Source organism: Panthera tigris, chromosome B4 (assembly GCF_018350195.1).
Source record: "Panthera tigris isolate Pti1 chromosome B4, P.tigris_Pti1_mat1.1, whole genome shotgun sequence".
NCBI classification, from domain to species: domain Eukaryota; kingdom Metazoa; phylum Chordata; class Mammalia; order Carnivora; family Felidae; genus Panthera; species Panthera tigris.
In genome coordinates this window covers 112,523,614-112,540,019 of record NC_056666.1, presented here as the reverse complement: position 1 = coordinate 112,540,019, position 16,406 = coordinate 112,523,614, and positions in this window count along the sequence as shown.

Sequence of the window (16,406 nt, the reverse complement as noted above, 5' to 3'; positions counted from 1 at the left end):
CATGCTCTCTTGGTTATTGAAGCTTTATAATAAATCTTGAAATTGGGAAATGTGTGTTCATTGACTAGCTCTTCATCAGTACTGTCTAGAATACGCAGTGTCTAAAACAAATGTGCCAATATCTACAAGACAGCTTGCTGAGATTTTTATTGAAATTATACTTGATCTGTAAATCAATTTAAGAAGAATTGACATCTTAATAATATTGTGCCTTTGATCTAGAATGACTATAGCTCAATTGATTTACTTTTAAAAGCTTTTCATATTTTTAAAAAATTTATTCAATTTGTTAAAAAAACAGTTCACCCATTTTCCTCATCCCCCCACTCTGCCTCTTACAACTACTGATCTGTTCCCTATATTTATGAGCTTATTTTTTTAATGTTTGTTTATTTTTGAGAGAGAGAGTACAAGCGGGGTGAGGGGCAGAGACAGAGGGGGACAGGATCTGAAGAAGGCTCTGTGCTAACAGCAGAAAGCCCAATGTGGGGCTCAAACTCACAAACCCTGAGATCAAGACCTGAGCCGAAGTCGGTCGCTCAACCGATTGAGCCACCCAGGTGCCCCAATGAGCTTATTTTTTTTAATTCCACATATAACAGGGATCATGTGGTATTTGCCTCTTTCTGACTTATTTCACTTAGCATAATGCCCTCCAAAGTCTATTCATGTTGTTGCAAATATCAAGATTTTATTCAGTTTTATGGCTGAATAATATCCCCCTTTTGTGTGTGTGTGTGTGTGTGTGTGTGTGTATGCATATACCACACATACCATCATTTATTTATTCATTCATCTATTGACTGACAGTTTGTTTCCGTATCTTGGCTTTTGTAAATGATGTCACAATGAATATGGGGGTACATACATTTTATTTGAATTAGTGTTTTTATTTTCTTTGGAGAAATACCCAGAAGTAGAATTGCTGGATCATATAGTTTTGTATTTTTAATTCTTTGAGGAACCTCCACACTGTTTTCCCTAGTGGCTGCCCCAATTTACATTCCCACCAACATAGAATATGGATTCCCTTTCCTTCAAATCCTTGGCAACACTGGTTATTTCTTGTTTTTTTGATAATAGTCATTCCAACAGGTGTGAGTTAATATCTCATTGTGGTTTTGATTTGCATTTCCCTGATGATTAATAACGTTACAACATATTTTCATGTGTCTGTTGGCCATCTGTATGTCTTCTTTGGAAAAATGGCTATTCAGATTTTCTGCTTGTTTTTTAATCAGATTGTCTTTGCTATTGGGGTCTATGAGTTCTTTGTCTCTTTTGGATATTTTTCCTGTCGGATCTATGATTTGCATTTTCTCTCCTCACATTCAGTAGATTGCTTTTCATTTTGTTAATGGCTTCCTTTGCTATGCAAAAGATTTTTAGTTTAATGTTTTTGTTTTTGGTATCAGAGTTAAAAAACCATCACCAAAGCCTCTGTCAAGGATATTACTGCATTTTTTTTTTTTTTTTTACTTAAGAGTTTTGTGGTTTCAGGTCTTATGTTCAAATCTTTAATCCATTTTCAGTTTATTTTTATGTATGGCGTAAGATGATGGTTCAGTTTCCTTCTTTTGCACGTGGCTCTCCAATTTTCCAGTTGAAGAGACTGTTTTTTCCCCATTGTGTATTCTTGGTTCCTTTGTCATAAACAATTAATTATATATGCAAATTTATTTATGGGCTGTCTATTCTGTTCCATTGATCTATATGTCTGTTTTTATGGCAATACCATATTGTTTCAATTACTACAACTCTGAAATGTAATTTGAAATCAGGGAGCATAATGCTTTCAGCTTTGTTCTTTCTCAAGACTGCTTCAGCCCTTCAGGATCTGTGTGGTTCTACACAAATTGTAGGATTGTTTATTTTTGTGACAAATACCATTAGAATTTTGATAGGGATTGCATTGAATCTGTAGATTGCTTTGGGTAGTATAGACTTTTTCACAGTATTAATTCTTCTAATCCATATGCATGGATATCTTTCCATTTATTTGTTTCTACTTTAATTTCTTTCATTAAAGTCTTGTAGTTTTCAATAAACAGGGCTTTTACCTTCGTGGTTAAATTTGTTCCTAGGTACATATACAATTTGTATAGGTATATATACAGTTGTAGATGGGATTGCTTTCTTAATTTCCCTTTCTGATAATTTGTTATTAGTGTACAGAAATGCGATATATTTTTGTGCATTGATTTTTGTGTATTGCAACTTTACTGAATTCATTTATTAGTTCTAACAGATTTTTTTTGGTGGAGTCTTTCGGTTTTCTATATATACTATCAGGTCATCTGCTAATTAGTAATCAGTTTTGCCTCTTAATTTCCAATTTGGATACCTTTTATTTCTTTTTCTAGCCTAACTGCTCTGGCTATAACTTCTGATACTATTTTGAATAGGTGAGAGTGGACATCCTTGTCCTGTTCCTAATCCTAGAGGAAAGGATTTTAGCTTTTCACCACAGAATATAATGTTAGCTGTAGGCTTGTCATATATAGCCTTTATTATGTTGAAGTATGTTCTTTCTATACCCACTATGTTGAGAGTTTTATCTTAAATGGATGTTGAATTTTGTTAAGTGTTTTTTTTTTCTGCATCTATTGAGATGATAGGATTTTTCTTCTTCATTTTTTAAACGTAGTGTTTCATATTGACTGATTTGTGGATGTTGAACCATTCTTGCATCCCTAGAATAAATTTCACTTGATCATGGTGTATGATCTTTTTAATGTATTATTTGCTAATATTTTGTTGAGAATTTTTACATTTATATTCATCATGTAATTTTCTTTTTTGTGGCACCCTTGTTTGGTTTTGATATCAAAATAATGCTGGCCTCGTAAAATGTGTTTTCAAGAATTCCCCTCTCTTCTATTTTTGGAAGAGTTTGAGAAGCATTGGTGTTATTTTTTCTTTAGGATATTTGGTAGGATTCACAAGTGATGCTGTCTGGTTTTAGACTTTTGTTTGTTGGAAGGTTTTTGATTACTGGCTCCATCTCATTGCTAGCAATTGGTCTGTTCAGATTTTCTATTTCATCATAATTCAGTCTTCATAGGTTGACTATTTTTAGGAATTAATCCATTCTAGTTTGTCCAATTTGTAGGCATATAATTATTTGTAGTAGTCTTTTTTGATCCTTTGTATTAATCTGTTGTATTACAGAGATCCTTTGTTTCTATAATGAGAGACAAAGAAGGGTGTTACGTAATGATAAAGGGGTCAGTCAAACAAAAGAATACAACATTTGTCAGTATTTATGCACTCAACATAAAGCATCTATGTAAAGAAAATAGTAACATACCTAAAGGTAGAAACAATAGAGCATGAACAACGAACATTGGTTCAGGATTTCAGTGCAAAAGCTTCAATGTTCTTAATAATTTTAAAACTGTCTTAAATTAGTAGCCAACTTCTTCTTGCCCAACAATAGAAGACTATAATATTCATCTATTACCTGTGGATGATTGCTGAGAGCAATAAGTGGCAAGTTTCCCAGTTTGAATGGTCAAGGTGGTTTCATACCTTCTCAAGTGAAAATTCTCTTTAAAATTTCTCCAAGGCTAGCTCACTATATATATGAACTTTATACATATATATATATATGTATGTATATATTATATATATATACATATATTATATGTGTATATAAATATGTGTGTGTGTGTGTGTGTGTGTGTGTGTGTGTGTGTGTGTGTGCATAAAGTTCCAAAGGCATATACAGAAGTAGATTTTTAGGACTCAGAATGTGTTAGTGGTTAGGTTCTTGGTTAACTGTTATTTAATACAAACCCATGGTGTCCTATGGTAAGGTAATCACACTGAGCTAATCATAGAAACTAACCACACATTTCAGTGTTTTTCTTTCCCTTTCTTTGTGCTCACCTCTCCCCATCTAGGTCTTAGCTGATGCCTCCCCCAACCCCCTGGGCTCCCAGTCCAGAACCAGCATTTATGAAGAGATTCTGTGCTGGGGTGATATTTGGGATACTGCAAATCCAGTTATGGAGTTGGCTCTGGGTGGTCAACCCTCCTTCTTCAAGTAAGTAGCTTTCCTTATAGTGATAGTTCCAGGGATCAGCAGTTTGCCCAAGGGCTATAAACCTAATTCCAGACCCCATGGAGCACTACTGGTCCTGGTGACTCAGAAGCACTGGCCTCCTTGTAGTACATAAAGAATTTTGCAGTGTACTTCTTTGTGTTTTTTGCTTCTTCTCCTTCATTTTTGAATATTTGATCTTTCATTTTTCTGTATGTGGAGCAGAAAAGATGCGGCAGGATGCTCCTCAGTTTTTATGGAAAGGTGAATTCATCCCCTCTTTCACCTTGAGTGCCAGGACACATCTGTCTTCAGGAGCAAGCACCGGTAGTGGGAGGGCCTATGACTTGAGTTTAAATCTTGGATCTGGCAGTTACTGGCTGTGTGACCTCAGGAATGATTTTAACCTCACTACTTCTTCTCAATCAGTAACACTTGCCTACTTAGGTTATTTTGAATTGCTAATGAAGTAAAACACTCATTAAAACAAGTGCCTAAAATGATAATAGTCCCCTTTCGATCCCCATCCTAGTTTTCATTATTTCTTGGTTCTCCTCTTAATCCTAAAATGTTGGACAATGGGAAGAAGTTATTCCCCACGTCCAAGCTTTTGGGAGATTGTTCTGAGGCTGGCCACAATCGTGAAACACTGTGAGATGTATGGTTAGTTTCTGTGTTTTCATTAGTTTGTTACCTTACCCAAAGACATCATGGTTGGTACTAGGCTAAAAGTTGATTGAGAATCTAGCCACTAACTGGTGGGAGTTGGGGAGGGTGGTGAAAGGAATGGCAAGAATTCCAGTATGGACTCTAGCAGATATTAGGGTGGGGAATACAAAGCAATGAGGCCAGTGGGAGGCTGGGTCTGTGCCACCACTCCTCCTTCTCAAGACAACAGCTTCTTATCAAGTATAGACACAAAGAGGACTCGTTTTCCTAAGAGTTGGTTAGTTGGTGGAGGTGTTACTGGGGAGTAGATTGTAAAACTTCTCATTTCTTGTCTTCTTGAAGGGGAGAATTCAGTCAAGAGACTGGATAGAGAGTTGAAGCAGCCAAGATTTGCGGGTACCCAACTGGGTGGTTCAGTCGGTTAAGCGTCAGACTCTTGATTTCAGCTCAGGTCATGATGTCGCAGTTAGTGAATTTGAGCCCTGCACTGGGTTCCACGCTGACAGGGCAGAGCCTGCCTGGGATTCTTTCTCTCCCTCTCTTTTTGTCCTTGCCCCCCCCTCCCCCATGTGCATATTCATGCTCTCTCCCACTCTCAAAATAAATAAATATACTTTAAAAATAAAGCAACAAAGATTTTATTTAGCAAAGCGAAGGTACACTCCAAAGACATAGGAGTGGGCTGAACAGAGGGTGGGTAGCAGCCCACTGAGTTCTGCATTGTGTTTATCTACGGAGGTCTCTCTGCTCTATGTTGTCATTATCACACCATCCACTGGATTTGCCTTGGTTTCCTTCATTCCCACTTTTTGGGCATGTTCCTGTCCTCTCTACCTTCCCATGAGCACCTAAAAGAAAACCTTGGTGGGGAGGGGCAAACCGCAAGGCAAATGATATTATAATGATATTATAACAGTCTTGGGGTTACTAGCGGACAAGGTTTTCCTTAAGTGTGCATTCTTCAAAGTTAGGAAAGTCTTTGATTCTTCATCTTTTGCTTATCAGACTGTGCTAAATCACAAAAGGGATTGGTCTAAGGGAGACAGGGTAGTCTTGGGTGGAGACTATGGGGTCCCTGGAAATTTTCCCATCTGCTTTTTCCCCTTCTACTCATGTCTATCTGTGTACTTTAGCCCCATTCCAGCCTGGATTCATGTAGTGTGCAGTTAGACTGACCCCAGAACAAAAGAGGTTCAAAAATGTAATGAGAAAAGTAACAGACTTCATGTGCAGCTACAGCCTTTCTACTGTTCCTGTTTTCTAACAGGACTCTCATTCAGTGAATCATGAGATTCCTGTTTTCTACTTTCCAGCTTTGGCCTCCTTCGTGGCTAAGATCGGTGACATAATTCTAACCAGTCTTACCTAAGAGCAGGGGAAGAGAACTTCCTGTGGCCATTCAAGTGACTCTTCCTATACATAGGAGGGTTGGGCAAAGCTACATCAATATTTTATGTAAGCGGTATGTATAGAGTTAGGAGCCTGGAAATTTAGGTGCAAATCCAGGCATTAATGCTTTCTTGTTGTAGAATCTTGGGCAAGTGGGTTAAACTCTCCACTCCCATAACACCCTTTACTTCCTCCCCTAGAGCACTTAGCACCCTGTATTCTAACTGTATGGCTACCTCATTTGATGTCTCTGTAAGACTGAAAATGTCTTGAGAGAAGATGCTGTGTCTATAGCAAATTGCACGGTACTGGAACATAATAGGCATGGAAGAAATAATTCAAATAAACAAATTAGATGAGATCAGTTCCTATGCCTTTTATATTATTTTTATTTCTGGTAAAGTGACAATGTTGGTATGCTATTGGATGGGAATCTGGACTGCTCTTTATTAATAAGGATAGTATAAAGCTGACACAGAGGATCTGACACATATACTAAGACTTCACTGAGATGGGGAAAAAAGATGATGGCAACATGCCTCACATTGAATAATCAGAAGTGGAAGGATCTAGGGAATTAATTGTGGGTCTGCAGAGATTCATCAGCCTCTAGAGAACCTCTGCTATTTATTTATGATAACTTCAGAAACATTTCCTTTTGGAAGGATTAATTTTCATAATACAGGGCAAAAATTAGCTTTGTTTTAAACACTGAAACTATACTTTAAATACTGAAACCATTTCATTTATACAGAGGTATGACTTCATCCTAGCCAAGTACAGCTACAACCCATGATATTTCTGGAAACTTGACATATCCAGCAAGGTGCTTCCTCCTCACCGGTTATTATAGGCAATCTCAGTCTTTAGCATAAAGAGCTAAAATCTTTTCATATTTTATAGTAGACTACAACTCAGAGTCTGATGCAATATATTGCATAAACTACCAAGAAGGATAGGTATACTTTAACTATAAAAACTAAAATTCAGATACAAGTGGTATCCTTATAAAAAACACGTGGGAGGGAATGATATTGAATCCTATTTTCAGTTTCTCTTAGTGGTCTTAAAAACACATCTCTTAGAATGGATCAAGAACAAAGGCCATGAGAGATAAAGGGGAAAGTTGGCATTTCTGATAGAGATGGACTTATTTTCCTGTGAATATAAAGGAAGGTGGGAAGATGACCAAGAATTAACAGAGCAAGTGAGGAGGCCCCGTCTGCAAAGCTGACAGCTCCTTGCCTGCGTGTTACAATTTAAATGATTTCATTTCCTTATTGTTAGTATTATTTTTTATTTTTAGCAGGCTTTGTGCAGTGCCCTAAAACCTTATAATGACTCCTTATTCTTTTTCAACAAAAGGCACATTTCCTCACCTGGTTCTATTCTTTCCTCCCTCCTGGAGAAATTAATGGAGCAAACAACACTTTTATCAAACAATATGCCAATTTTCAAAAGCACATACCATCCACCAACCCTTATGAATAACAAAGACTTGTGTTGAATAGTTTGCACTGCCATTATCTTGCCTCCATGCTGCACAGAACACTCTGATGGAGGCCATGACTACTGGATGCTGATGATCACCAGAGAATGTTATTCAGTGTATGCAAATTCCCCTTCCAGTATTCTTAGGAAGGCCCGTTGGGAAGGCGGTGCGGTGACAAAGCATTCTTGAAAGAGGAGGGTCAACCATGGATATTACGGTGCACATATGGCCACACCAGTCTTGAATATATAATGCTTTTCCTGAAAAATAAGTTGGCAGCTATATAAAACCTGTCATTAATTGACGCAGGGTGTTGCTGCTATCCGATCTGGAATGAGTGCGGAGTGATTCTGGGCACATTTTTGGTGTTTTCGTTTTCATGGCTATTGTCCTGTTGGGAACCACTGCAGAACTGACATTGAGGAGATGGAGGGGTGGAGACGCAGCAGTAGCAGCCAGGGGAAGCTTGGTCCATTCTTCACTGACTGCACAGCAAACACTATTAAAGGCAGGGGAAGCCATTTGTTCATGAATATACATTTGATACATATAAATGCTTTGTGCCATGAATATTTATCCCTTTCATGGATTGCAGCTGTTGTGTATTGAAAACTATTAACAGGTTGGAAACCGTCCTTTAGAAACCTATGCCTGTCATTTGTGTGCAAAACTATCCCTGGAAAGTTCTTTTTTTCCCCCCTCCCTCTTTTGTGGGAAAGACAGAATACTCCAGGGGGCGGTTTATAATGAGGTTAGTCCCTTAGTAGATAGAGAAGAGAATTTGGTAAAAATGGAAGATGGCTTTCTTGTGGCATAACTATATGTATTCATTTACTTAAAAATTTTTTTAAACTTAAATTGTTTAGAGAATTTTACAGCCAAAGCGGTGTTCTGTCCACCAACTGGTATTCAGGTTTTGATAAAAGTTCCATTGTTAACAGAGGTGAAACTATCAGACAATAAACACTACACAATTGTGGGGGTGATGAGTGTCATATGATTTCTATCCCTAAAGATGGGATTCTTAGGCCTGTAGATTTTCTAGTTCTTTAGGAATAGAATGGATAGTTTTTCAGATTCAATCTAAGCATTCTCCTGTGTTCTGCAATCTGACCACTCTTAACTCTTCTATGTTCTTCAAGCAAGCCATTCTCTCTCTGGCCTCATGGCATTTGTTAATTCAATTTCCATTGTCTGAAATAATTTTCTCTGCAACAATTCTGACCTCTCCTCCAGGTTCTCTTCTTAACCCCTGGCTCTTTAAGAATCAGCTCAAACCTTTATATCTTGTGAAGTCTTCTATGACCTATCCCCATCTTCAGGAACCACTCTAGTTCTTTGAACAGTTGTTAAATAGACCTCTAAACAAAGTAGTGTGCCACTTAAATGAGTAGACAAATATATCACACATTAGGTAAGAAGCCTTTTTAGTTATCCAGTACACTATCCAGGTAACATTGTGTTGCATCCCAGGAATGAGGTCTGTGTCAATGTTTAATTTTGTTTAAAATGTGTTCGGTGTTAACAGAAGTGCTTGGGAAAATTCTTTTTTTTTTTTTTTTTTTTTTTTTTTTTTTTTTTTTTAACCAGTGGTACCTGTTCTGGACTTACTTTCCATTATTCAGGCTAAAGATAAAAAGCCCTTTTGGAAAACTCATTTGTACTAGGTTAACTAGTTCCCCTACTACTTTGGGGCTTACAAATTAAATTAGGCCTAGGCTTACATGTTTCCTTAGCTATTTGTACTTAGCCTTGAAATTTCTTCATTCAGTTCCTCAGTCAAAGTTAGTGCTGTTGTTTGGGTTTTATCCAAGATTGCTGTACTCTTTTTAACCACAGAGTTCACATTTGAATCAGGAATTTCAAGTGATGTTTCAGGAAAATTCTTAGTGCCATTTTTAATCAGTAAAATCAAAGGTATTATCCACTTACATTAAATATATTAAGAGCTGCTAACAAGATTTTTTAGACATTTGTATCTCTCTGTGTATGTCTACTATCTAGATAAAGACATAGGAACATATAGGTGTATCAGATGCACCTTTGTCTAGACTGCAGATCTTCACGCACATTTGCATGTCGTCATCGTCATCATCGTCTCTTAGTCCATTTGGGCTACTATAACAAAAATACCACACTGGGTGGTTTATAAACAACATTCATTTCTCATGATTGTAGAGGCTGGGAAATTCAAGATCATGGCGCAAGCAGACTCAGTGTCTGATGAAGGTCTAATTTTTGGCTCCTAAACAGCAACTTCTTGCCGTGTTCTCACATGGCAGAAGGATAGAGGGATCTCTCTGGGTTTTGTTTTGTTTTTTCATAAGGGCTCTAAGCCCATTCATGTGGGTGGAGCCTTCATGACCTACTCATTTCCTAAAGGCCCCATCTCCTAATATTGTCATCTTGGATATTAGGCTAACGTATAAATCTGGTGCGAATACAAACATTCAATCTATAACATCATCTTTCTCTCTCTATTCAGTTTGTGTGTAAATAAATCTCTTTATATCTTTGAATGACTTATGCTATTGATATTAAAAGGAATGATGAGGGACACAAGGTGGCTCAGTTGGTTATGCAACTGACTCTTGATTTTGGCTCAGGACATGATCTCAGGGTTGGGAGATAGAGTTCTGAGTTGGGCTCTGTGCAGGGCGTGGAGCCTGCTTGATATTCTCTCTTCTTCTCTCTCCCTGTCGCTCACCTGCTCACGCTTGCTCTCTCTCTCAAGAATGAATAAACAAACAAACAAACAAAGAAAAAATAAAGAATGAAAAAAAATCCAGGCAGCTCTTTACTTAGGGACCAATTATTAATTCCTTTTATTTTTCTAGTCCTTTCTTTTTCATGTCTACGTTTTAGCTATTTCGCTGTTCATTAAAATGTCCTTTGGGGGAAAGAAGATGAACCGCTAGCACCAAATACAATGTGCAGTGCTCTAGGGACACTCATTAAGTGTTTGTTGACAATGCCAATGATAATGGTAAAATTCAAATTGGTTAATTGGTTCTTCACCTGTTAGTAATCTCAATGAAACTTTGCATTGGATATAGGTTAAAACAATTGGAGAACTGTCTGTGATGAGGAACACTGTTCTTATGGGTAGAAATACCCAGGTAGAGAGCTTCTGTCTCTCAAGTTCTCTCAGCTTGAAATGGAATAATAGGGCAAGGTTTGACTGAGGTGAAGGCTGGGTAGACAAATGTGTCTGTGGTGATTGTTGGGTTATGAGTAGGTATTATCAGCTCAGACTTTTCCTATACCCACAAAGGCTAAACCTTACAGTTTATCATTTAGGCAAAGACATGCCTTCTATTCTGTTTGAGTATGCACAGGAAACTGTAGGAATAGAGAGAAGATTCTCTAACTCAGAGAAGGGATAATTCAAACTAATTCTTTTTTTTTTAATTTTATGATTTTTTTCATGTATATTTTTATTCATGTAGAATTAACATGCAGTGTTATATTAGTTTCACGTGCACAATATAGAGATTCAACAATTCTGTCCATTACTTGGTGCTCATCATAAGTGTGCCCTTAATCCCCATCACCTATTTCACCCATCCCCCCACTCACCTTCTCTCTGTATGTTCTCTATATTTGAGTCAGATCTTTTGTTTGTCTCTTTTTTTCTTCGTTAATTTGTTTTGTTTCTTATATTCCACATATGAGTGAAATATAGTATTTGTCTTTCTGCAACTGACTTATTTCACTTAGCATAATACACTCTAGATCCACCTATCTTGTTGCAAATGAAAAGGTTTTATTCTTTTTTTTTTTATAGCTAATATTCTATTGTGTATTTCAGCTAATTCTTGAAGGGTGTATAGAAGTAAGCCAAATGGACTAAGGTGCTTGGGGAAAAGTGAGTAGGGATGCTTTCTTCCCCTTGTCTTAGCCAAGATAGGCCAAGTCCAAGGTCCTGAAAAGGAGGCATGAAATTATAAAGTGCCTACAAAGGAACCAGAGAAATAAAAAACTGAAAGACAAACTTCTCCAGCTTTACAATTTCCTCTGGGGCCACTCCATGTAGCCAGAGAAGCATTCTTTATTTTCCTATTTCACAACTTGTCTCCTTTATTTCTCAAAGATTTCTCAAATTATTTTCTGCATTTAATTGCAGTAACACTTTGTTGGTATTTATTGATGTTGATGGCAAGTGCAAGCATAAGTAGAAATGTAATCCCTGGGGCACATGCATTTTCCTTGTAGAGTATTTTCCATTACATTATTGAATAAATCGAACATGGCCTGGGAATACAGGAAAACCTACCATCTGTTTGGGAAGTAATGATACTACTAATAATGCCCATTTTGTTTAAAAGTTAAGTCTCATGAGATTCAAACCAATTTTTCAAATATGAGATCAATTTCATAAAAAATATATTGGTGTCTGTGAGATATTAAGAGGAGATTTATTCAAGAGAATGTTGTTTATTTTACATAATCCAGAGACTACATGTTAAAATACATACTATTTGTTTCAAATGTCCTTCCTACGTGAAATAAGCCTGTTCCTTATGAACATATGTCTCCCGGCCCTACCTACTTCTGTTTCTTGTCACTACCCTCTTTTTTCCCTTAGAATTTTGTGTCCTAAAAACTTAAAAAAGCTTATGGCTTTTCATTTACACAAGATTTTCAGAATACTAGCAGCACCCCAAATTCTTCTATTTCTTTTGCCTAAAAATAAAGAGAACACACACACACACACACACACACACACACACACACACCATAAACAAAAATTCCACAAGTTTCCATGGAAGGAAACAGCTAGAGGGTGAAGAGAGCAGATTGGGGTTTATGTTGGAACTTTAGCAGTTAATGCACAACACTCCCTCTTCCTTGCCCGAGTTTGGAACCATCTAAGAAACAGGAGTCAGGATGATCATCAAAATATCAGCTTTATCTTAGATGAAGACCCATGAGAAAACATCACTTACATATGTGGCAAATGGACTTACTAAATCTTTGCCCAGAATGGGACAGATTCATCATTGTGTTCACCAGGCAGAGGTAGATAAATAAGTGTTCCTGATATGAACATAGTGACAAGCAGCTATGTGCTCTTGTAAATTTTATAGCAACAAGAAGCTCAGATTGCATCTTCCTTGAGGGCTTCTCTTTGGCTTCTACAGAGAATTAGAGGAGGGAGTTGAGAAGAACATTCTCAGTTCCTTTTTTCAGTTTACCAATCACATAAAGGGGAGTAAGGGGGGCATGGGCAAGACAGGACTTTCTCTAGAGATGCTTCTTCCATAGGGGAACCTTAAGACAAGGAATAGGAAGAGTTCTTCATGTTAGCATTTAAGGACTTCTCTTAGACCCACTGTCTGAATCCAATTAGGCCTCTTTGACTTTCTTTAGGCCTTTGGCAAGTTTCATGGACACTCTGAACTGTACTGGGCTTGCTTTTTGCTTTTCACAACTATCCTTAGGATAGTTCTGAGGGCCTGGCTTTTGGGAAAGAGTACATGTTGTTCCAAATTTGTTTTTAGCTAAACCAGAATGGAGCCAGGTCTGGGTGCTTTCAAACACAGCCTCTATATTAGTCACAAAAATTAGAGGCAACAAAACCTATCAGATCATCTGTTTCCTCCCCGTGCCAAGCCCAGGGAATATGGGCTGCTTATTCTCTTAAATGTACACTGTTTATCAGAAGGACAACGAAATCAAGCTTCCTCTGAAATAGATACAGAGGGGCTCATTGTGTGCCAGCAACACACACTCTCAGGATTACCCCCAGGGCACAGAGAGAGGAATGTACTCAGACAACAGGAATGTGTACTGAGAAGACGGTTTTCCCCACTGAGATAATTCAATTCCTTAATCAATTTCCCACCTAGCACTCAAATCGCACCCAATTTCTTAATGTTCATTTTTATTTTGCTGAAATTATTCTCATCAGAATCATTATTTTCCATGGAAAATTTTCAATGAAAATGAAGGCTTTCTAATCGAGAGTTTTATTTGTATCAACAATCAGAGCTACTAGACTGGAGGTGTTATTTTATGGACATTATATCTACCAAGTGCATTTATTCTAAATCAAAGTTTGCAGATAGAAATTTTATCAAAACTTTTGCTTCTGTCAATTTTTAGTCAATAACAAGCTAAATAATTATTTTTTGTCACTAATATGCATTATAAATTGGATAGAAAAAATAATTTATATTTATTTATTAGCCAGTTAACGAGAACACAGTAAACAATTCACCTCTGCTGCTCCAGGACAGCTATATTATGGAGAATTGGATACTGTAATGCTTACCCCATTCTTCTAAACATTTTTCCATCACTTTGAGTATTGGACTGTAAAATGCCCTTTCTTCTGGTGAAGCAAAGAGCAAATGTCAGGGCCAAATGTCTTGTTTTGCTCCATATTTATCAATATTTGAAAGAAAGAAGAAGACATGTTAAAAGAAAAAACAAGACACAGCTTTGTTCTTTTCTTCTACTTCCCCCCACTTTTCCTCTCTTTTCTCTAAACTTTTCAGCCTTATCAAAGTTTCTATGATATATCCTTTTATTTTTCTATCACTATTCTCTCCTCATTGTCTACTGCTTCCATACTCTTTCTGCCTGCTGTTGGCTTTACTCTTTTTTCCCTGCTCGTTCTAAACCTCACTAGCTGTCTTGAACGCTCTCCTCTGAAGCATTTAGCTGTTCGCTTTTTCTTCTATTGTGGTACCACTCTCTCTTACCAAGAGGTGCTTATCAGAGTGCTCAATGTCATGATCACAAAGACTCAGAGAGGAAATTCTCACCCCTAACACTCAGCATCCCCCCAGATCAAGTAACCATAACCCAAAGAGGTTGTGAAGCCCTGTTTTTTTTTTTTTTTTTTTTTTTTCCATTTGGCTATAAAAGCATCACTGAAAACGGCCCACTTACCTGGGTTTGATTTTATGGGGTAGAGGGATGAATATTGTGATCTCAGGAGGACCACATCAGATCAAGGAACTTGGAATCATCAATTTAGATTTACTGGACACTCCCTGGGTACCTGGACCTATATTAGATGATTTCACCCTTTCATGACTTGAAATCCAGTTTCTGCCTTTTTCTCATCTGTTTCAAACATTATGGTATTTACCTGAGTTTTCGAGAGCTTTTGTTATTGTCTCTGTTATTATTGAACAGAAACATTATTATTTATTTATTACACAGACTGGGTCTGTGTTGTACAACCATCACTATAGTCTAATTTACAACACTTATAAAATTACAAAATGAAACCACAGGGGTACCTGGGTGGCTCAGTTGGTTAAGCATCTGACCTTGATTTCAGCTCAGATCATGATCTCATGGTTCATGAGATCGAGCCCCACGTTGGGCTCCATGCTGACAGTGTGGAGCCTGCTAGGGATTCTGTCTCCCTCTCTCTCTGCTCCTCCCCTGCTCATTCTCTCTCGCACACTCTCTCTCAAAATAAATAAATAAACTTAAAAAAAAAAAAAGAAAAGAGAAAAGAAGCCCCAATCCATATTGATTAGCAATCATTCTTCATTCTTGTTTCCCAGCTCACCAGCTGGGGAACTGCTACTATTCTATGTTCTGTTTCCATGGATTTGCTTATTCAGGGCATTTCAAATAAATGGAATTATACATTATCTTTTGTGACTTTTTCTCCCATTTAACGTAATATCTTCAAGACTCATTCATGTTGTAGCATGTATCCGTACTTCATTTTTTTTTATTGCTAAATTACTGCACGGATACTTCAGATTTTGTTTAATGTCTGCATTAATGCACAAAATGTCTGCACTAATTTACATCTTCATAAGCAATGTATGAGGGTTATGTTTTCTCCCCATCTTCATCAACACTTGTTATTATCTGTCTTTTTTTTTTTAAATTTTTTTTTAACGTTTTTATTTATTTTTGAGACAGAGAGAGACAGAGCATGAACAGGGGACGGTCAGCGAGAGGGAGACACAGAATCTGAAACAGGCTCCAGGCTCTGAGCTGTCAGCACAGAGCCCGACGCGGGGCTTGAACTCACGGACCGCAAGATCATGACCTGAGCCGAAGTCGGCCACTTAACTGACTGAGCCACCCAGGCGCCCCTATTATCTGTCTTTTTACTCATTCTAATGGGTGTAAAGTGGTATCTCATGGTTTTGATTTGCATTTTTCTAGTGACAAATGGCACTAGATGTAGAACATGTTTTCATGTGATTATTGGCCATTTATATATCTTATTTGGAGAAATGTCTACTCAAGTCCATAACACATTTTTAAATTGGGCTATGTCTCATTCAGTTTAGGCTGGTAAACAAAAATACCATAGACTGGGTGGCTTATACACAACAGAAATATATTTCTCACAGTTCTGGAGACTGGGAAGTGAAAGATCAAGGTGCTGCTGGATTCCATGTCTCATGAGGGTCCTCTCCTTGTTCATAGAAAGCTGTCTTCTTACTATGCATCATATGGTGGAATTGGTGAGGGGGCTTTCTGGGGTCTCTTTATAAGGGCACTAATCCCATTCATTAGGGCTCTACCCTCATGATCCAATCACTCCAAAGACTTCCATCTCCAAATGCCATCACATTGGGCATTAGGACTTAATATATAAATTGGGGGAGGATACATAAGCACTCAGTCTATAACTTTCTTTTCTCTTTTCTTTTTTCTTTCTTTCTTCTCTTTCTTTCTTTCTTTCTTTCTTTCTTTCTTTCTTTCTTTCTTTCTTTCTTCCAAGTTTATTTATTTTGAGAGAGAGGGAGAGAGGGAGAGTGTGAGCAGGGGAGGGGCAGAGAGAGAGAATCCCAAGCAGGCTCTGCACTGTCAGCATGGAGT